At 41.6% G+C, this 22,947-nt stretch overlaps 1 protein-coding gene across 7 annotated transcripts in view; it reads left to right on the top strand.

Moving 5' to 3' along the window:
* Nucleotides 1–22,947, top strand: part of NEURL1 (neuralized E3 ubiquitin protein ligase 1) — a 146,834-nt gene that overhangs the window by 65,064 nt on the left and 58,823 nt on the right. The window lies entirely within an intron of this gene.

Raw genomic sequence — 22,947 nt, 5'->3', positions numbered from 1 at the left:
AGGGCAGCGATTGTCCCCCGTACTTGGCACTGGTGAGGCCACACCTGAAGTGCTGTGTCCAGTTCTGGGCCCTTCACTACAAGGACATTGAGGTGCTGGAGTGTGTGCAAACAAGAGCAACAGAGCTGTTGAAGGGTCTAGAGAATAAGTCATATGAGGAGTGGCTGAGGGAGCTGGGGTTGTTTGATCTGGAGAAAAGGAGGCTCAGGGGAGACCTTATTGCTCTCTACAATTACCTGAAAGAAGGTTGTAGTGCAGTGGGGGTCAACCTCTTCTCCCAGGTAGCAAGTGATAGGACAAGAGAAAATGATCTCAAGTTGCACCAGGGCAGCTTTAAAATTGGGTATTAGGAAAAACTTCATTGGAAGGGCAGTCGGGCGTTGGAACTGCCTGCCCAGGGAAGTGGTGGAATCAATGTCCCTGGAAGTGTTCAGAAAGCATGTAGAAGTGGTGCTTAAGGACATGGTTTAGCGGTGGACTTGGCAGTGCTAGTTAATGGTGGGACTTGACCTTAGAGGTCTTTTCCAGTCTTAAATTCTGTGATTCTAGGCGTGTAGTAGTCAAGTGCAACCATACCCAGACTGTCATGATGAGGAACACCTGGCATGATTTTACCCTGTTTCACTCACAGATCTGCTTTCAACAGCAAAGTTAAGTTATGCAGCATTCCTGCTGGACAGAGGAGTCTCAACATACTTTGGCACAAGTATAGCCATGGGTGGGTGATGCATCATGCTTGGGGTTGTGTGGTCAGTGGTGTTATGTCCCTGGACCTGCACTGATGCTCGGGTCTGTTGTGTGAAGTCCTACAAGCCAGTGCTGTGCTGATCCTGTTTGAGGTACATGCACGCTGTCATGGGCAGGCATCTCCTTAAGTGAAAATTCTGCTTTCCCATTGATACATGGGAGGAGAGCTATGCTGTCTGTCCTGATGATGGAGTTGGTGGATGCTGAATGGAGCCTGAGTCACCTGAAGGAAAGTTTCCCACTGGTGGGACTAGGAGGAAAAGTAATATTTCACCTAGGGTCACTGACGCAGCAGTTTCCCGAGCTTTCCAGGAGAGACCCATCTCTGACTTCATTCCTTACCACCAAACAAACTCCAATGTGCCTGCATCATGAAAGGCAGCACCTTTTTTTTTGAAAGGAGACCTGTGATTGGACATGGGAGTCTTCTCTGTGCAGTGTTGAAGCACACTTGTGCAGTCTCCATCTGTGTCCCTGTGCTTGGCACTGTGGCGGTCTCTGCTCCGCTTTCCCATTCCCTCTCACTTTTCCACCACCTCCAAAGAAGTACGTGGTGTGTTTTACAGAGCAGTCTATGCAGAGAGAAGAAAAATGGAACTAGGAAGTTCAAAGGTAACACAGCCCTGATAGACAGGATGTTTACTTGCTTTTTAAAATGTAATATCTATACATGAGGTGTTTAACACTGTTTTAAACAGGAAATGTTAATATGTTTGCTTGTGGTTTATCTGAAGCTGGTTTCTACAAGAATGACTGTATACTTATAGGCAGAGTTTACTAAATAATTATATTAGACTACTTGCTAGCTAATTACACTTGAAACAAGTCTCTAATAGATGCATGTGTCATAATACCTGTGTTGTTCTTATGTATTTGATACAGCTGTCATCTGCTGCAGTAGTTTTTAATTCCTCCTTATGGCCATGAGTGAGCTGCTATTTGTGAAAGATCCTACTCTTAATTTTAAGTGGCAAAATCTAAGAGATTCTGTCTAAGGAAAAAAACCAACACCTCAGTATTTTTTATTTCTCTTTCACTCAGAACCAAACTAACACAAAGTGATGGTTTAGCCAAGGATGCTGCTGCACTGTGCTGGGAGAGGGATTCAGTGTATGTAGTTGTGCAGAGGATAGTGATTAATATGTACACATCTCTTCAGAGGTCTTTTGACTAGCTAATGTGTATAGTGTAGGTTAATTCACATGGAGGTGAATACCTGCACATTTGCTCAGTACCTGTCCCTACTACAAGTCATAATTACTAATAAGTCACTCATTGCAGGGCTTTGTTTCACTTTTGCTTTAATTACTGTATGTGAATCAGCATACCTGCACATTTGCTCAATAAATATTCTTAGTACAAGTCATAATTACTAATAAGTCACTCATTGCAGGGCTTTGTTTCACCTTTGCTTTAATTCCTATATGTGAATCTGCATACCTGCACATTTGCTCAATAACTGTTCTTACTAGAAGTCATAATTACTAATAAGTCATTCTTGGCAGAGCTTTGTTTCAGTTTTGTTTTAATGACATCACAGACATTCATCAGAGTTTCGCTGTGGAATCATTCTTACAAGGAGCAGGAGAAAAGGTATCTCGTATTACATTTTCCAAACTGTAATTGTGTGGCATCAATGTAATTGCAGAGAAGTCCCCTGTGAGAGCATGTTGGCTTTTTAGCCTGGAAGGTGGTAATGATTGACAGACGTGATTTTCAGTTTAAATGGCTGAGTTTTTAAGCTTTTTGCAGGTGATGCTCTGTAAGTTGTGAATACAATATAAAGAATGGCTCTTGTGTCTTTGTGGGGTGTATACAGAGGATCACATAAGTATTATGCATGACCAGATTTATACCACCTGTATATAGATCTGATGAGCAATGTAGCCACGGTTGTGTGCTGCAAAAAGGAAGAAGGAAGCAGGAGTTAGGGTATAGCAGGACTCCATCCATGCTGCATGGCAAGAGGCTTTTGGATGGTTCTTTGGATTCATTTCCCATTTCCATGGGATCTTGTTTTCCATGGACTTTCCTACACCTGGCTAGTCATTTATTCCTGTGCAAAAAAGGTGTGAAGCCCTGACATGGTCCTTTCTCCGCATTTTGTTCTCCTGGAGAATAATTTCTGGGTCTTGTTCACATGTGTTGGCAGGAGATTTGGGACACTTGGGTGCAGTGTGAAAGCCCTCAGGCCCAGTGAGATCTGCTGAGCCGCTGCTGTAGGACTTCAGGGAACAGCAGAGGGTGGAGGCCATTTCCCTAGTGAAAAATGGTTACAGTGTGCAACTTCTTTTACTTTGCACTATAGAACTCTGTTTTTATCTTTTTCTTAACTGCTTGTAGAGTGGTGAATGATATATCTATATGCAAGTGCTGAAATCAGCTCCATGGTTTGTTTCTCATTAAGTGTATTCATTGCCTGTCCTTCAACAGCCACTCCAAATACCACAGTTTACCCTTGCAGTTAATACCACTAAAAAGCATTGTTCTCTAATGCACACTGTTGTACACATATTCTAATTTAATAATTTCCATCTTCTTATACGTAATTAAAACTTCAAATATCCAAGAAGAAATAAGAAACAACACTGAAAAAATGAAGACCTGACAACATCACCTGCTAGTGAGATTTCTGTGCAAAGTAGTATGGCTTTGTATTCTTATTTCTAAGTTATTGCCTAGATTTTGGGGTAGCTTCTCATTTGATGGAGTGACTGGTGATGGGATCAGCCTCACTACGGGGTGAACATCTCCCGTATTCTGCAGACAGTTGCTTGTTGAGTACTAATACAGGATTGGGGAGAAAAGGTGGTTTCTAAGCTCCCCCTGCTTTCAGCACAACTGCTATATAGCACTGAAAGCAAAAGGGTCTGCATATGTGTGTATGAGGAATTAATCCTGTTCAGGGTTGGATTAACTGGTGCAGAAGACCTTTGGCAGGATGCCAAAGCAGTGTTGGCATTTGCTGAAAGTGGGACTTCCAGAGATTATTTTGCTTTGTACCTCTGACCTGCGGGTCACCTACCAGTGCCTGAAGGTGACTGATAGTAAAGTACATCAACTGCTGATGATACTTCAAAAAAGAAAGTGTGTAGGACTTCTGTATATAGAGATTTTATGGGTAATCATATTTATACTTGAAAACTGTTCTATTTATTCTGAAAGGCAAATGTGTTTTTCATTAGTTGTGGCAGTTTTTGAGTGTAGGGATCTTGGTACAATGGTGATAGCAAGGAGCATTCCTGTTTTCATTTTGTCATTTACTTTTGTGATGTTTTCCCATTAATTTTCCTGTCAACTTGATGCTCTCTTCTAGAGGAACCTTGGGACTGAATGTTACTTGTCAGATTTTGTTATCTTATTTATCTCCTCTGACTGCCCTCTTCTATATGAATGCATTCTTACCTCTGATCCTTCTTCACCTCTTCCTTGCTTCTCTTGTTTTCTTAAGAATTATGGGTGATATGTTTAGCTATCATTCAATTAATTTAGAGGCAGCAGGTGTCTCTTCAGGAAGGTTTGTAGGATCCTCTGCATGTCCTAGGGAATCATTTGCATACTTAATAAAAGCAAGTAGTCCCCCAGCCAGAAGATTCATATTGTTAATAGTATAAAATAAATTTACTAAACAAATATAATTACCATTGCTGACATCTAGCAGGAATTAAGAAAAGGTAATCTCTGGACATATAATCTCAAAACTGGTAGGGCTGCTTTAGTTTTAATAAAGAATTTTTCAATAATGATATCCATACATGCAGAGGGTTGCATTGAGATCAGTCTAAAAAATTGTGAACCCTGAAGGAAAGGGAGTTTCCTGGAAAGTGAAAGCAAACCAAAGAATGGATTTATTGTTTGCTCTCAGTAATTGTCAGGGATCACTGATGGCACAGCAGGGTACCAAGCTGGAGGTCAGCTTCCCGGAGGCTATAGGAGTGTGGCTGGCAGCCACCAGCCTCGCTGTACACGTGCCCACAGTTGGAGCATATGCTGCAGCCCTGTGCATCGCTGTACTTTGCTCTAGGCTTGATCCCTATTATTTCTTCCTGTCTACTCCCCTCTAAATCTGTGTTTTACTTTGAAAATATATTTGTCTGAGTCCAAATGAGTCCAAAATGAGTCAGAGCCACCTTCTCTCTGTAGCTCTTGTTGAGTTTGTCTCACCAGGATTCCTGTTTCTTGACTCTGTCCGTGATTGTCTCTTGAAGGGACACTGTAATTCGTTGGCATTAAAAATAACATTCAAGGTGACTGCAGTTGGGGCTAGGAAGAGGAGTCCTTTGGTTTTTCTGAGATATACCATGGACCTGATAACACAGCAAAGGGGATGGGTTCAAAGAGAGGTGTGATAATTGATCAGATGCACGAACGTATTTTCCTCATTAGAAACTTCGGTATTACTTTTATTTTAAGGAAGAAGGGAAAATAGTAAAATGGGTATATAATAAAAGATGTATACATTCATGAACATGATACAGAATGTAAACAGTGTGCTTCTGTTTGCTGCCTCCCCAACAGACAGTATCAGCAAAAATCTGAAGTTCTCACCCTCTCCATCAACTTAAAATCATTTATTTCATGAGAAAACTTTGAGATAAACCAAGGCCCCTTGATATGAAAATCAACTTCTTTTTGTGGTTCAGTTTTCTGGCTAGCAGAGGCTGTTCCCATCTTTGATTTTCCTAACAAGAAAGTTCCCACAAGTGACTTGCAGATGGCTCAGTGTGGCTCGGAAAATGCAGGTTTATTATTGCTGCTGGCAAAGACATTGGGTTGCTTGCTGCAATTTCATGAAACTTTTTAGTTTCTGACTGATACTGCCAGATTTTCTCTGTGATAGACCTTGCTGTGCAGCCATGTGGCGCCGTGTGGATACAGCATTGGAAGTTTTTGGCCTATAGACTTGTCAGCAAAAGCAGGACCTGCTGTGAGATACCAGGGTGGGACTGAAATTGTGTTTTTCAAGAAATTCTGAGGCTTGTGGCCTGGCTTAAGCAGTGCCCATTGAAGCAGGAGGGAGTTTGAAGGAAGCATGTGTCTGTGTCTGAGTTGCACCTTGGCAGGTCTGGAGATTGGTTGTGATTTTTTCTGACTTTGACTCCTGCAAGAGCCTGTTTTTCTCTTCCCCGTGGTGCTCCTTAGCAACAGCTCCCTTCAGTTTGCCTAAAGGGAGTGATCCTCAGGCTCCTGCAAGTCCTGGACCTGGTGTTATCTGCTACAAGGAAGCTGCACAGCCTTGAGAAGGGTGGATGGTTTTGAGCCTGGGAGAGCTCTCCCACTTGCAGGAGGAGGTTTCTACCTACAAAGCAAGGATGGGAAAGTGCTGTGCAGAGCCCGGGTGTGATGTTCTCCCCTGCTTGCAAGAGTGGAGGGGGATTTGAGCAATAAACCACACCATGGCCCACAAGGAAGCCATTTTAATTTCAGTCTCTGCTGGAAGCACCACATGGAAAAGAAAATGTGATTGGTATGAAAAGAAATGTTTATGTTTCTGGGAGCAGAGACCTCCTGAATAATTAGTATCACTTGACAAACTGCTGTTCAAAATGCAAGTGGTTTAAGTGCTGCAGTTCAGCAGGCATTCGTCACAACTGTGGCGTAGATGTGATCCATGCTGTGGGTTGGTTCCTGCTGCAAAGTAAAGAAGATCTCCGGTAAACATATTTTGCTTAAGGAAAATGTCTCCATGATTTCACTTTTTCTGGCTTGGAAAAGGTAAATGTTAGAAAACTGGACAAATGGCAACTTGGTGGCAAGGATGTTTGGGATACTTTATTGGAATGAAATAAATCTTGAATTTTGTTTTCTGTTCCACAGACCAGGCTTTCAGTCAGAAGAAAGAAAGAAATGTTTCATTTGCTTTAGCTTTTGTGGGGAGAGAGAAGGGAAAGGGCTTTTGGGGGAGAGTTTTGAAAGCTACAGCTTCATCTCTGATCTGTCTATCTCTGATATTCACTGCCTCAACTAAAAGTACTTTAAATAAAACCTTACTTTTCTCTAGGGTTGTTTGGAGACTGACTGAAGACATAAGGGTGTTAAGAATTTATATTTTTCAAAGGTTAAAAATGACATCTTACAAAGAATCTGAGATTAAAAGAAAAGTTAAAAGAAAAAAGTCTCTCTGGAAGATGGAAATATGGGTGCTTATAATGTGCTGGAGCATCCCAGATCAAAATGTCTTCTATCTTTGCACGCAAAATAGAATCAGATTATGAAATATAAAATAGAGCTTTAAAAATCTAATTCCTTTTACAAAGGCATCATCAATGCTATGAATTTCTTGCAATTTGGAAAAGGAGAATTGCTCAATTTATTTTCTCATTATCCTAAACCAGTTCAATGCCACCCTCTGTTTTTTTCGTCTCTGAAGTGTAAGAGACTATAACTCATGTTGCCTTCTTGTTTTATGACTCTGAGTGAAGCTATATGTTTAGAAGGAATGCAAGTTTGGGAGTCCTGATGGATGTTGATCCATCTCACGTGGAACTGGAGCTACAGCATGGTAGGAGTTGCTGTTCTTCTGCTCTTAATCTGTCTCCCTGTCAGTGGCTTTGCAAAATTGACCAAAGGGACCTTGATCAAGCAACATGGCTCTGAGAAGGTTCCTGGACAAACTTGTCTCCTTTCTGATCAGCCAAAAGTTCTATTGCTTTAGCAAAGGTGGGAGATACTGTGTCTTTGTATCTCATTGCGTGGATTTACGAACTGTGAAATGATCTTACTCTCCTCAATAAGGAGAGTATGCGCAGCTATTCTGTGCACAGCTTCTAGCAGTGAGGCTTAGGTAGGAAAGTGGGCTGTGCTGTCTTTGGAATGCAACAGAAGATCTTGCATGATGTTAGAAATTAATTCCTGAAATGGAGATGCAGTGATTCCAGCTCCTTGCATCCTTCCTATGCAGGTGTGCCATGGCATTTATCATATAAAGGATGAAACATTCAGGCTATCTGTACCCATGGCAGAAAGAACAAAATGCAGTGAAATATCCTTCAAATGTACTACAGATGGATTTGAAAGAGTGCTAAAGTAATTCAGCATGTTTGCAAGAGCTGACTGCAGCTCTTGCAATGCTCTTCTCCAGAGATCCGGTAACCTCAGCCATTTTGCTGGAAGATGTTTCTATCTCCTTATCTGTAAAGTGGCTACCTGAGCTCTCTTCACCCACTCATGAGTTATCCCTCAGAGACCTTTCTGCTCTGAACCCTCATACAGCAAAGCTGTTCCCTGAGGACTCCAGGTCATGCCTCATCCCAAGCTGATGGCGGCTTCACACTGACCAGTGTACGGGCAATTGCTTGGAGACTGAGAAGTTCTTTAACATATGATAACTGGAATATTTTGAGGTTTAATGGCTATATATACAATGCAATACCCGCTTTCCATCTTCTCTTAATCCTGTGCTTTGGAAAATCTGTGCTTTAACCCTTGTGTTATGACTTTTTATCAGTTTTGTCTTTAGTGGTATGGCAGAAGCTGTAGTTTTGCTATACATACATGGCTAGTACTGCTGGCTCAGTTGATGCACAGGAAGGTGTGTTGTACTGTGTGAGCAGCTGTAATAAAGCTTAAGTATGGGCAAATTACCCTCAATACCCTTCAGTACTCCAGAGATTTTGTAGTGCACCCTCTGGGAAAAAAATACAGATTGGTAGTGGTTTGGGATTTGGGTAACTTCAGTTTGATGACAAATATTTTGTGTTTTCCCTCTATGTACTGTATTTACAGCAGTAGGTTCAGATTATGCATTAAGATCTGCTTTTGGGTGCAGAAAACTAACGAGGGAAATGTTTCGTGGCCCAGAGGTCTGGATTTGCAGACTCCAGTTCAACAGCTGCATCTTTCCGTGATGTCAGGAAGGAGCATCTGTCAGGGATGCAGTGTGGTCCTTATTACATTACAATTTAGAGCTGTGGCTTAGAAAAACAGGTGCATTTATATACTAATTTTTTTTTAATTAAAAATGCAGTGGTCTTTCTTATCAGAAGAAATACCCCTTATCTGAACAGAGACTAAAGGATTTCTCACAATTTTTTAAAGTAAAAAAAGCAAGGCAACTAGATGAATGAGTTGACCTCCACACCTAATTGCTCCTTGCTTTTCTGAAATAGTGTATGTGTCTTTTCACCAGGAAAATAAAGTCCCCTGAACCCTTTAGGCTTGTTTGCTATTCCCACGTGACCTTCAAGGCAGTCATGCCATGAATGTGGCTTCCTCAGGAAAAATACTCTGACTCACATGACATCGAATTTCTTCCTCTTTTCACTCTTATCAATACATCAATATGCAGAAATGCCCTTTTGCATGAATTGCAAAACAGCATGTTTTCCCTATTCCAAACCGTCTTGCTTTTCTAGTGCATCTCTCTTCCTTCAGCTGTTTAGAAATGCAGTCATCTTTTCATTTTCATGATGTTCCTCTCGTGTCATTACCCAACTTCAGTAAGGGGTAACTGGTCATCTATGTCAGGAGAGATCATGTGAGTAAGTCTGCAGCATTATAAAATTACTGAAAACTGAATAACTGGGAAGTTTTCTTTTGTTTGTGCACACTGATGTTAACACAATTTCCAAGCTAGGGACGGCAAAGCTTCCTTGGCATGCTCTCTCATGAAATATTGGGGTAGCCTCCTTTACAAAATATTTTGTGGGGTTGCCTCTGTTACCAAAGTAATAAGAAAATAATCATGAAAGTTTGGAGGGGTTCTGTGAGGGGTTATAATGAAAGGGCTTTGAGCTTCCAGTTTGAAGTGTATTTTTGCCTGTGCGAATCAGAGAGGACTAGAGCTCTTTCATGTGCTGTTGGTGACAGAAGAGGTGGGGAGTCCTCAGGTGCAAGGAATTGCATTGTCCATGGATATGGAGTAGCAGATGTCCTGACAGATTCATTAAAATAACTGAAATTCAGATGAAACACACTGTTACTTAAAAAGCTGTCTTCCTCTTACTCCCATTTATTTGCTGTTTCTTTACTTATAGGCAGCTTGTAAACAGTTCTGGGCAAGACCCATCTCTTCTTTCTGTCTATGAGATTCAGCACGATGGGGGTGGCTAGCAGGCAGGATCTCTTTTAAAGAAATAAAGGAAGTCTATGTGCTCTTGTCCTCGGGCAATAAGGACTCAACACCCTTAGTCTTTTACTGGCTGACCTGTTGCAGCAAATGCTAAGGAAAACAAGTTCCTGTATGGACTACTCCAGCAGTTGTTTATAGCAAAACGTTAAGTGATAATTTTGTGGGTCTGGTGTGGGAATTGCTAGAAAGGGTGGTGGAATAGTATTCACACTCTTTTTTGAATAAGCATCAGAGATGCCGTTTATCATTGTTAAAATAAACTGTAACTTTATGGTTTGAGTGGATGATGAAGTTTCTTGTTTTAATTCAGTGGTCCACCTTCAAGTGCTGGTCTGCTAAAGAAACAGTGTTATTTACTGGTAAAGGATGTTGAAACTGGTGCAAGCAATATGCTGCAGAGCCAGATGAGAGTGGGAAAGTCAGTAATTTAGATTCCACTTGTGACTGTGGTACAGAAAGTGCAGATTAATGAAGGAATGTGCGCGTAGAGGGCCAAATTCTTGCGTAAAGGGAGAGGTGTTGCCCTTTCTCCCGGTTTTGCCTCAGCAGTACTTGAATTATTTCCCTGGAAAAAAATAATATTTTAATGGTGTAGTGGTTAACACTTCCAGAGTCCTCTCTAGTCTGGGCAAGAGTTCTTGCTTATAATTTCTACCTGTGCGTTGAGAAGTTGCTGGAGAGCAGGGCTGGTGCCCTGTGCTGGGCTGGGAGCTTTGTGTCTGGGCCCTCGTGCTGGCTCTGCTGGGTAGACTGGAAGTTTAACGGGCCAATGGTGAGAGTCATGGATGGAGCTCCTGTGCTTTCATCCCAGCAATGTACCTGAAAAAAATGCCGTTTTGATGGTGAACAGTAGCCTCATTTAGTACCCAGTGCAAGTTACTTTGCAGGAATACATGACAGATTAACTAGTGGGCTACTAAAATAAATCCATCTTTTTATAACTGTGAGATTGGAGAGCCTCTGTTAATCACTAGGACCTGTTATGTGTCAGGAGACGAGTAGTTGTTGTTTTTTTTTTTTAAATGAGAAGATATGAAGCATATCTGTCTTGAGGAGAACAAACCAGGAGATTGCAAGAGATTTAAAAATAAAAGAAAGCAGTAGACCTAAGTAAGAGAGGAATGTTCTGGGTAAAGTGAGGCCTGTGAAGGAAGTGGAAAACCTGAAAGAGAGAAGTGGCTGAGAAACTTTAATACTTGTGACAAGGGAGGAGGAGGAGGAAGATGTTTTTGAGAGGAAGGAATGGCAAAGCAAGCAGAGAGGAAGATTGTGTGTTCTGTGAATTTTCTTCAAGGAGAAATGGACAGAGGGAGAGAGAGAGAGGAAAGAAGGAATTAAAAAAAATACATGGCTCCTGTAATCCTGAAACATTTAAGAGGATGTTAAACATGGCCGAATAGCAAAGCGAATAGTAAATTTTAACCTGCATGAATAATTTCTAGCTCTAATAACCCTCTACTTTAAGAATTTATTTGCTGCCAAAAGCAGGAAAAAAGCCACTGGAATCAATATCATTTGGGTTTAGTCTGTGTGGAGCAAGACTAGAATTTCAGGTGCATTTTTCCTTTTGTAAGCAAAGAACTTTCATATTCCATTTCATAACAGCATAAACCCTGCAGCCAGGTGACCCTTTGCAGATATATGTTTAAAGAGCTTCCCTTTAGGATTGCTTTTGGACTTTATATTGAATGAAAATCTTTGATATTTGAGTAACCAGTGTGGATGGAAATAGTTTGGAGACTGTTCCAACTAAGAGCAAAGTGAGCAGTGCAATTTGCTCATGCTGAAAAAGAGAGTTTTCAGTTGATAGAAAGAAATTAAAGTAGTAAAAAAAAAAGACATAGAAAAGATGTACAGGGTGACTGTACTTCCACAGCCACCAGTCTACACGAAGGAAAAAGTAATTACCTAAATCTGGGGACATCAACACCAGAAAATTTTGGCAAAAGATTCAGGGCCCTGCTCACACAGCTGAGCAATGTTATCCTTAGAGACACAGGACTAAGCACTAAGGTCTGGAAATTCCTGGTGTCTCCCATTGTGAAGTGGAAGATCTCCATCACAAGAGCATCTGTAGCTGGGAATTGTCCTTCGGCCATGCTGTCACTTGAGGTGTCCCCTGGCTGCTCCGTGAGAAGGGCCCTGTTGGCTCTTGGGTTTGGAGGTGAACTTTCCCAGGAGCTTGTGGGCAGCCATTGGCAGAGGAGGCACACTTACACCACTGGGAGGAGGGAATGGGAGCATTTGGACAAAGCACTGCTTGGGCTCCAGAAAATGATCACTACGACTCAGAAGTGCTTGTTAAGTTTTAAATCCGTGTAAGGAGCTGTTCCTGGCAGGCACACTCTCAAGAGAGCCTGCAAAGAAAAACAGCAAGGGACTACAGGAGGAAGAGTGTGAAACAAGCATGGCTTGAGCACTGTGTTTTTAAACAAGACTATGCACAAAATGACCCAACCTTATGGTCTCTCTAAGTGACTCTAAACGGATGTTTTATATTAGAAAAAGTACACTCTCCAAGTGTAAATGTCATGTATGATAGAAGAAAAACTATCTTTTTCTATCTTCTGAGATTCTTTAGAAATGACATTGTAGCATAAAACTTCATGGTATGTTGTCCTGAATGATAAACATAATCTACACTCTTCAGCTGAGTAAGAGGAGAAGAAGAACAGGCTCTGGAATATATATCCTGACCTGTTCAAATACTAAATCAAAGTGAGGGCATACACATGTGATATTTGCAATAAATTCAAGCACGCAGAAGAGACAGCAAAGTTTCTGGAGATTTTACAACTGCAACCCAAAGTTGTCAACAATGTCTCTGAACTGAGAGGAATATTATGCCTTACTAACATGTACTGCTATAAGGCAGGAGCACATCAGGGCTGTGCTGGGCATAGCTATGCTGGGCATAGATATGGGTATTTGAGAAGGTGTGAAGGCAGGTGTGGATGCTGAATCCCCAGTGTGGGTGAGTGCACGAGCTCTTGAGGAAGGAGCTCTTTACTGTTTGCTCTGATCCAAGCTCACATAGCATGCTGGTCTCTAAACCTTTTATGCCTTTGAGAAACTGATGGTATTTGAGAGTTAAAGGGCTATAATCTCAAGGATATTTAATTTTCATATTTTAGTGCAGCTCTAGAGTTTGCTGTGAGATGAATGGTGCTTTCCCTGTCTTGGAGTGTTTTCCAGGCTCCTTCTGCAGGCACCCTTGCAACAGTTCTTGTTCTCTGCCCTGGACCTACAAATACAAGTCCAGCACCCACACCACGGTCTTGCAAATGCTATCACTGTGATGTTCCTGCTTTTGGTTCTATGTTAGGGAGCCTGTGTTGTTCCAAAGTGTTACTGTTCACTTGCCTTATTCCCAGAGTACTTGGCAGAGCCGAAGTTTCTGGAGAGGGCAAGATAGGATGGTGTCTCCTGCCTGGGTCACTTGTCTTTCTTGATTAGAGGTGGTGTCTGATTAGGGAGCTGTCTAAACAAGACACTTTGGATATGGGAGGTCAGAAGCAACAGGGGATTGTTGACCACTGTGTTCTGCATCCCCAGTGTATAGTCTCATGCACTGGAATGAATGGTAGAGCAGTGGGACAGTGTCCTCCATTTGCTCGTCGAGATGAGAAGCATAATTCAGAAATACTCTACATAATCCCTGTCTGTTTCCACTGGTGATGGAGTGTAAAGAACAGCATCCTAATATAGTTGATTACATTGTAAATATACAGTGGAAGGAGCCTGATGTGGGCCTAATTCAGTGTCTTGAGTCAAGAGGTAAATTTTTGATTTTACACAGATATAACTCAAAGAAAATTCAAGCCCTTGAGTTCAGAACCACAGCTTCTCTAACTTGCATTTTCTTTGCATGGCTTTTTCAGTAGGCTATACCATTTCTACCATCTTGGATTTTGGTTCTATAGATTCATTTGCTTGTCTCTACCACACTTACGTTTGTGTTTTCCTGCTCTCCATTGCTCCCCCATTCTTTCTCATCCTGACAAATTACATATAAAGTTTAACCTTGACAGGTTACTTCTGTTTCTGGTGAACTCTCAATATTCAGGCTTTTAAGTTATTACACTGTATATGGAAAATGTGCCCAGGATAGACTTTCCATTAAACTGTATTTAAATTGGAAGAGAATGCTGGCACCTCAACAAGTATTCCAGAATTAGATCCCAAAATACTGAGGCTAGTTAATCTTTTGGAAGAACAAAAAACTCTTGCTGATTTATATTTAGCAGAGGGAATGCATTTTAAAAACACAGTCTATATGAGGCCCCTTGAAGAAAACATCTTTTACACTGATTTGTAGTGCATGGAAATAATACACAGCCATAAAATATTTGCAGTTAGGCTCTGCTTTTATGTTGCTACTTTTTTGCAGTATGAACTGTCATGAACCCTCTGAGAGCGGCTGCTCTGCTGACTGTGGGCTGTGCGGTGAGACACGGCTGCCTCTGGGGCAGCAGCTTTGCTGTTCATCTCAGCTGTGCCCAGGATTGTGGGAGGGGAAGTTAAAAAGCAGTGTGCATTTAGCACTACAGTGGGAACACTCAGTTTGTTAGTATGAGGCTTTGGTTCAAAGAGGATCCAAGGTTTGTATTTGTACTGTACCCTGAGACCTGTTTAGAGAGGGATGAGGGACTGTTGGCCCTAATCTCAGCAGCACTGCTCTTAGTTGAGTGTCTGCAATAACTACTCGGGCTTAGTTTACACGAGTAAAAATTTAGGAGGAACTCTGTAATGTTAGCACAGGTGTAACATGTTATGTGCATAGTTCTGATCTATAGTAAGAATACGAGTATCTGGGATTATGGGAAGTGGGACAGTTCAATGGCTTATTCCAATGGACAGTTTCTGGAAAAGGAGCTATGGCAAGGAATTGGTTCATGAATGCAAACATAACTTATAAAATATACATCATCTTACAGCAAACAGTGTATCAGCTTATCTTTGAGAAGATAAGGATTATCAAGAGGATGGAGCATGGAAAGTTTTGGGTTTTTTCTTGCTTCTGTCCCACCATCTGCAGCACAGACAGATCAGCCATTACCCTGGGCAAGCTGTTTCTCCTCCTCCTGAAGCATCAGATATTAGCAAAGGAGAAGATTCCTAGACTGCACATTTGCAAGAGAACGATAAACAGAATTTTTGAAACATCCCTAAATCTTAAACTGAACTGGACTTAATCTTTCTTTCGTTAAAGACATATATTTTTACATTTCTTGTTAGACTGCTGACAGAGCCAACCTAATCACAGCAGAGCAAAAATGCTCTAAATCAAGAAAGAGATCTTAGATGCTTCCAGAGCACCATTTTTCACTTTGATCTTCTCATTTCCTACTCACAATATCTAACTTAGGATAGTAAGTTAGCCTAAGTAAGCCAGAGTAAGAACAATAAAGATGCAAAATCACTAAGATGCGAAGCGAATAAAGTCAGAAGTGCCTTGCTGCTCTCAAAACCAAATAATTATATGGCATATGCAAATTGCTGCTGTCTGTGAATCAGAGGAGCTGCTAGAAGCTAGTGTGGGGAGCAGTGGCTGCTGCTGATGGAGGGATGTCATTCTCCTTTCCCTGGACGTGGCTGGACTTCGAGGGACACAGCTTCTGAGGCAGCTCATCCTGCCCAGCATCTTTCAGGGGGGCTGCTCCCCCCATCTCTTCTTACCTGGCAGAAGGGAGCATATGGCTGCTTACTTATGCTCTCGCTGTCCTTATGTGCTCAGAGGACTTACGGCAGTGGCTCATGGGGATTTCCATGGGGAGAAGGCAAGGAAGGAGCCTGCACAAGATGGGCTGCATCCGCAGGAAATGGAGCAGTGCCAGGGGTCTCATGGCCGTCCTCTGTGGTGTGCCATGTCAGTAACTGAATTTCTGCAAATGACTGAGAGACATTGAGTAAACAGTGCCTAATTAGGGACCAGGAGATGGTTAATGATTACACAGCATCATTACTGAAGATGTGAAATTTAAGAATTCATTTATAAGGGGAAGGAATTTTTTCTCAGCAGCCTTATGTGAATATAGAACTATATTTACACCTCTCTTCTCATATCATCTATTCTTTACAAAAAAAAATGGGCCCAATCAGCCACCTTTGTTGTGCTTAGTATTTTTAAGTGCTCACAGTACTGTCAGCTGGATTGTTCCTCATGGAGATGGTGTGTGTGAGGGTTTGTTTCCCCAGCTCGGTCCTGCCCTGCTGTCTTCTCCTTCTACCTCTCCTGCATTTCTAGGGTCTTCCTCACCTTCCTTCCCTCATCTGGCAGAGTCTTCTCTAGGCTCTTCTTATCCCTCTCTGGGTAATTTCAACAACAAACATTAGTTCAACCATATCCTTCCCATAGTTGATTAACAGATCCACCTCTTGTCTGTAGTACTTATATTTCCTTTAGCCAGCCTAAATTTTTGCTCTGGATTTTTTTACCTTTTTAGAAAATATTAGAAACAATTCAGGTTTATTATAACCAAAGCAGAGCTCTTATTGTCCTGTTACTCCTCAGCTCTTTTATCTGCTTTTCTCAATCTTTATAAAGGTTGCCTCACTCTCAGCTCTTACTGATGCTCAGCCTCAGCACTGTCGTCCAGCAAGCTTTTGTAAAGCCTCACATCCAAGTTATAACCAGGGACTTGTAAGTTGACTATGTTCAGCCATGTGGCTGAAAAAGCCCACAAATAATTGCTTGGTTCTCCTGCAGAGGTTGTTGTCTCTTCATGAGGAGTGACTGTTGAACAGGACACATCTCTGATGCTCACCTATATCACTGCAAATGCACCTCCTCCTAAATCCCCCCCCCTTCCTCTTTCTTTTCCTTTCCCTTTTCCTTCTCCTTTTCCATTTCTTCTTCCTTTCCACAACCCTGAAAGTCTTCTCTTCTGCCATTGACAAAGTCCTGCCATGCTTGTATTTATTCCAGATTTCAGCTGTTGGACCTGTTTTCCCGCCCTCTGTCCTTACTGTCATTTTTTGTATCTCTTTTAGTAATTTTATTTTTCTCTATGAAATGAAAGTTCAGCTTCTTCAGTTTGAGGGCTCCTCACAAATTAACCACTGCCTTCCCAGCACTCATCAGTCAGGTTTGAGAGATGGATCCATTGCAAATCATCCTGCAGTCAACTCCCGGTTTTTATACTGGATGATGGGGGAGTGTGTGGTGGTGGTGGTGTAGTGGCTGGCGCTTATCACAGGTGCCTATAAAACTACCCTTGTCTTTCAGATCTGTTGCTTTAAAGATAGCTTTGTATTTTAGTCATAAAAAAAGGGACTGGTATTATCTCCTTTCATGTGCATGTGGTCTGTCTGCACCTGCCTCTTGTCTTGTAGTTTGCAATTTAAATGGAAAATCTTACACTATGTGCGAACCTACTCTCTTGATGCATCTTTTCACTGCTAAAATAGCACAGATGAAAATAAGTTATGTTTTGGCTTTGACTTCTTTTGGAGTCTTGGATGGGAGTGCTAGATTTGACCTGCTGGCTCAGATCCACCTTGTAGATACTTCCTTAATTCACTAAATTTTAACCCAAGATGCTCCATAATTTGGATTTAATGCTCTTGAATTAACCATTTTTATTTCTGTCTAATGCCCCAACACCTGCAAAGCTATAGTTTGTGAAAGAACAAAACTTTGCTTTTGCTTCTTGGTCATCTTGCAATACAGAGATGAGTACTTGACTGTGGGGACAGCAATCCACCAGGGTCATTGTTGTCATACAGGCACAGGGAGAGCTGGATATAGACTGGAGATACATTATTACTTACTCCTTCAAGAACAGCAAACATGTTTTTAAAGGCAGTGAAAATTTGCATTAATTTATGGTTCTCTTTCTTCTGTGCACATGCCCTGGGTCAGGCTACATGTGAGAAAACAAGATTTGCAACTCTTTTCCAGTTTCCACTGGTGTTAAGCTAATGTTTATTTTTAGTAAACTGTATCTCAAAGTGTGCTTTTAAGAATCCATTTGCAAAGCCTAGCACAATAATTTCATTATGTTTTCTCCTTTTGAACTTTATTAACAAATATAAAGGATTAGTGTAACTGGTTACACCGTATTTCACTGATAATTTTCAGAAATTTGGGTCCAGCTCAAGAAGCAGTAAGGATTACAAGCATTCTTCTCAGCTGATTTTTTTCTCTCTGTGCTGCTAGTAATTATCCAGCTTTGGAAGGTCTGTGTGGGTGCTCTTTCAGGGCCAGGCCTTTTCTGCTCCACCATCCATGCATCCCCTGGGCAGGGCTTCCCTTGCATTCCCCACACTCACACATCATTTCCTTTTCTTTCTTCTCAAAATCCTTCCCCTTAAATGCTTATATAGTAAGGCCACCTGCCAGATAAAGCACTGTCAGCCTCTTTTGATAATGTAATAATTTTGAAACCCTCTTCTCTGTTCATAGTGAGGTGTTTGCCCTGTCCATTCTTTTCACTGCCAATTGCCTGCAGCACAGGTACGTCTGTCACCACCCAAGACCTCTCCTCTCCTCCCCAGGCAAACAGGGATATATCCTTCCTGTTTGTTACTGTGTGTCAGTCTTGGGGCTCTGCTTTAAAACCTTCTTTTCTATTTCTTTCAATTGTGAATGACACTTATTTCACATGCTGTAAGAAGTTTATCTTAAATATCTTGCAGTTAGTTTTCAATCTGAAATTATTTTTTACAGCATTCTGATAGGTGCCTATCAAGATATTTTGAACTGGCAAAAATGTATTTAAAAAAAATTAAATCCAGTAATTTCTTGCAGCATTTAAGAAATCCCAAGCCTTTTTAAGATTGTATCTAGTGTTTGCAGAGCATGAGCACTTCTGGTGAAAACCCCCAACAGGCTTTGAGATGCATTTTTCTAAGCTGTGAACTTCCACTGCTGCCTTGTATATTGTGTGTTGTATGTAGGATGTTGTTCAGGCCTTGAGATCCGGGAGACCAGGAGGGAGGGAGATGCACACGGAGGGATAATTGTGCCACCTTTGGGACATTACACTGCTTTCTCAAACGGGGCTCCAGAAAAGATGCACTTAGCAGTGAGACACTGAAGGCAGAGAGGTTCAACTGCTTAACACTGTGGTTTATGTTAGTGTCTCCTTCACCCTGGCTTACTACAGGTTTCACAAGATCCAGTCCATGCTCTTGTGGCTCAGGAGAGCAAGTGGTATTTTACCACTTTTGGTGCTGTCTTGACAGGGCTTATGGTATTAGGGGCAGGTTGTGTTCAGGGTTGAAACCCAGTGCTGGATGAAATAGTTCAAACAGCATCTATAACTGGGCATGAAGTGAAAGATTAAAATTTTAGAAGTGAGCAGATTCTGTTCTTTGTGACCCTGAACATGAAGCCTGGAAAGCTGTACGGGCATCCAGATCTCTGCATTTGCAGCCCTTCAACACAGAGGCGGCTGTTTTAAGACAGGCATGATCTTCCTCTTGTGACTTTTATCACAAGGTGCCAATTTCCATAGTCCTGTCATGTTGTTACATCTCCTACTTGTCAGGGTGAAATTGTTTATCTTGTGGAATGGGAAGCTTGCAGTACCCTTGAACACTCTATTTGAGCCTCATTTCAAATACTTATTTGTTTGCAATTTTTGTTTCAAGCAATAACTGCACCTCACCTTTGTTAGGGGGTTGATAATTCAGGTTGTGGCACAGAAGTCAGCTGAAACAGACTCTCAGTTAATGGAGTCTTGAATGGATGATGTGAAATCAGGAGTACTTTTGCCTATTTTGCCAGCTGAAACTCAGTGTTTGTGAGTTTAATTGAATTCTTTTACATAAAATAATGTGAAACCTACTGCAAGGCCCTAGCTGTATTGTACCACTATTGCTGGTAGCAAACGGTGAGAATGTCAAAATGTGTGGTAGTTTAAACAAGGGGATGGGAGAAGACTGGAGTCTAGGTCCAGCCTAATGAGAACAAAAACTTTAGAAGATGATTCTGTGATAGTTTTAGCCAACTAAGCATGTATTGCTAAAATGTCCCTTTCCTTATGTAAGTCCAGTCGTAGTTGTTTGTGTTGCCATCTGAAGTTGTATGGTGTCTCCTCATTTTGGAGGGGACATGCTGCCCTGAAGAAGTTGAGAAAAGGCTTTTGCATTTGACCTATTGCTTAGTGATTTTTCCAAGTAGTTATAAGGTGCAAAACCTCCTTATTAAGTAGTTGCACTTCTTAAAATGAAGATCTTGTCCGGTCCTTACCCACGTGTGTTCATCGTGCAGGAGTCTTTGCTGTGTAAGAGCATTTGGGAGGAAGAAGGAGTCTCCTCCCCATTTGCATTATCCACCTGTGGAAGCTGATCCTGAGGAACTTTCTTCCATTCCTGTGGAGCATGACTGCCCTGCGTTTCAGTTGTCTGCATTGGGGGCACTCTCCCTGCAGGCTTTGGTCTGGCATGGGTTTGACTATCACACCAAAGAAGTGTTCCTCTGACATCTTTCTCATGGGGTCAGAGAGGACCCTACAGCTCCATAACGCTGCTCCAGCAAATGCTCTGGACATAGGCATGTTATTTTAAGAGCCTCTTTTGAAAGCTGTGGGGAGTTTTGGTGACTCCATTACCACACCTTAAAAGGGCACAATGTCCTCTGGAGAGGTGTGGCAGCTATTATCCCAGTCAGGTTATCCAGTGAAATTAGAGCCCTGAGATATGCAAATAGGTTAAAATGTGTGTGCCTTTGTGCTGCACAAATTTTTTTTGGTGAATGACTGCTAGCAAAATGTTTGAGCTACAAAATTCAGATCTAGATGCAAAGATGGCATGAATTGAATGTACGTTCTCTGGTAGCTTCTTGTCTTTCACATATATGCACCCCTAGAAAGTATCAAAGAAGTGTTGAACAGAAAGGACTGGAAATTATCAGAAAAAGAGTTAATCATATTTTTCTTTGGATCCCTTGACTTTAAATTTTCTCAAACAATTGATTATATCCCTCTATAGGTGTCTTGTTTCAGAAGTGACTGTGACTTCATATATATTTAAAAAAAATTTGGAAGTTGAAGTTTTTACACTAGATGTTTATTTTTAATCGGTCTACCTATAAAAGAAGGGGTATAGCAGAAAAAAAGAGGCAGCTAAGAGATGAGCAATGAGGAGATCCAGCAGACTGAAAAAATTATGTGAAAAGAGAGGCTGGGATGGTTTACTTTGACTGTCTCTCAGTGGTCTTGTCCCTACAGACAAGCATGACCCACTTGGGGAAGTGGAGTGGAGCAAGGTGAAGTCAGCCACTTTTGCTGGCTCTGGCTTATAATTTGTGATGGTGAAAAGCATCATGTTTACAGTGGTAAAGGAAATAGTTCTTTGCAAAATACCATTAAGCCTCAGGAACTCATCAGCAAGATATTACTAAAGCTGGGGACTTAACAGGGTTTCAGAAGAGTGGTAGTAAAGAACGTACTTGGTTTGCAAAAAAGCTAGTGGTACTGGAAGGGATTCAACCTCCTGTTCTTGAGGGCATAAGACAGCCTCAAATTAAACACATCTTAGGCAGTAACCTCAGAAAATTCTGTCTGTGGGGCTGCTGCAGCTTGTATTGTCTTCTGACCACCTAGTCTGGTTTGTGAGAAAAGTCAGGGTGCACTGCCCCAGGTCAGCAGTGACCTTTCCAAAGGGAAAAGGTCAGGCTTACGTGAGCTGAAGCATCCTGACCTTCCCCTTGTCAAGCTCCCCCTTCATGCAGTCTGTTCTTTCTAAAGGTTTCCCTCTGACCTGCCTGCTCAGGTTAACCTCTACTTTTTCTTGGTACTCTGCTCATTATTTCTCCTCCTGCATGTATGAGGAACAGGAGAAGGAAGTTGACATATTCCACAACATTTTTAGCATCAAATAACTCCCCGTTGGTTCATCTCTCCCATAAAACATTAATGAAAGTGTTTAAAGGTAACAGCCTGCTGTATGACCTCCCTGCTCTGCTTTAAAAGGCTAGAACTGTTGATGAAAACGGGACGAAAAAAAAACAAACAAAGAGACAAGAGGAGAAGGCCAGAGTGACAGATGCTGAAGTTGAATTATAATGTCCTCATCATAAACCAACATTTTAAGTTCCGCTGGTAGTTATTCACACTCACTCTGATGATGTGCCACTACAACTTTGTGTAGCTAGAAGCTAAGATGACCCAAAAGGCTGGGAGAAATAGGGTCCAGGCTTTTGTAAGCATTATGTTATAGTGGCTATAGAAAGACATAACAATGAGTAATTAATTTGTGTGAAGAATATACATGATTAGTTTCCATCACTTGTATGTTCGAAGGATACTGTTTAGTCATGCATCTTTACAGCACAAACTGGTGCATTGTTAAGGTCATATTTGCTTTAGTTGCATCATTGAGTCTGTCACAGAATAGTCCTTTATTCTGTTGGTACTCTGTTTCCAAATCTAGGAGTATTTCCTCCCAAACATATGTGCATAATGTAGTGTGTGTGTGCACACAAGGAAAAGGAAGCAGATGACTTGTGTTCAGTATAATGGTTGTTTTGGGCTGGAACTGCTGCAGGCTCCCTGTTGAAAAGAAACGTGTGTGCCCATTTGTTCGTGAACAAAGCCGCTGTCGTAGCTGTGTTGATTGTGCAGACCACCCTATAGTCTTTGTGTAGGGTTTTGGTTAGAGAAAGATGTAATCTCCCTCCTTCATAGCCTTTCTCCCTCTTTGCTTTCCTCACTGTAATCATAGTGTGCTGATCAATGCCTTCATGAAAAGTGGGGTCTCAGCTGAGGTTCCCATCAGCAGAGGAGAGAGGAGAATGGATGGGGCTTGGTGGAGAAGTTCAGGTGGGTTACTTGAGTATAAATTAGCAGTGTGTATGTTGGAACTGGCACTTAGTATGGGTGGATAGGGCAGCATCCAGAGTCACATGGAGGCTGTTGCAAAGGAGGTGTGAAAGAAATGATCAAGTTGTGTAGGATTCCTCTGGAAGTGGAAGATTGTTCTTTAAGTGTGACAGCTTTGATACAGCAACTTCACACGTACTTTGCTCCAGTTTTGGAACCAATTCTTTTGTTCTTTCCTGTTCTGTGACCTCAAGATGGCCTGTGATTTCAGTGCTGAGGTGCAGTCTCATTGTCATGCTTTGTACTATCAGATTGTCCAGATGGGAGTCTTCAATATTCTTGTAGTCTTTTATTGCTCAA

This window comes from Manacus candei, unplaced genomic scaffold (genome assembly GCF_025592945.1).
Source record: "Manacus candei isolate 608988 ecotype Guabito, Panama unplaced genomic scaffold, ASM2559294v1 h1tg000050l, whole genome shotgun sequence".
In the NCBI taxonomy this organism is placed as follows: Eukaryota; Metazoa; Chordata; class Aves; order Passeriformes; family Pipridae; genus Manacus; species Manacus candei.
The sequence above is the reverse complement of the archived record's forward strand: the minus strand, read 5'-3'. Positions and strand labels throughout refer to the sequence as shown.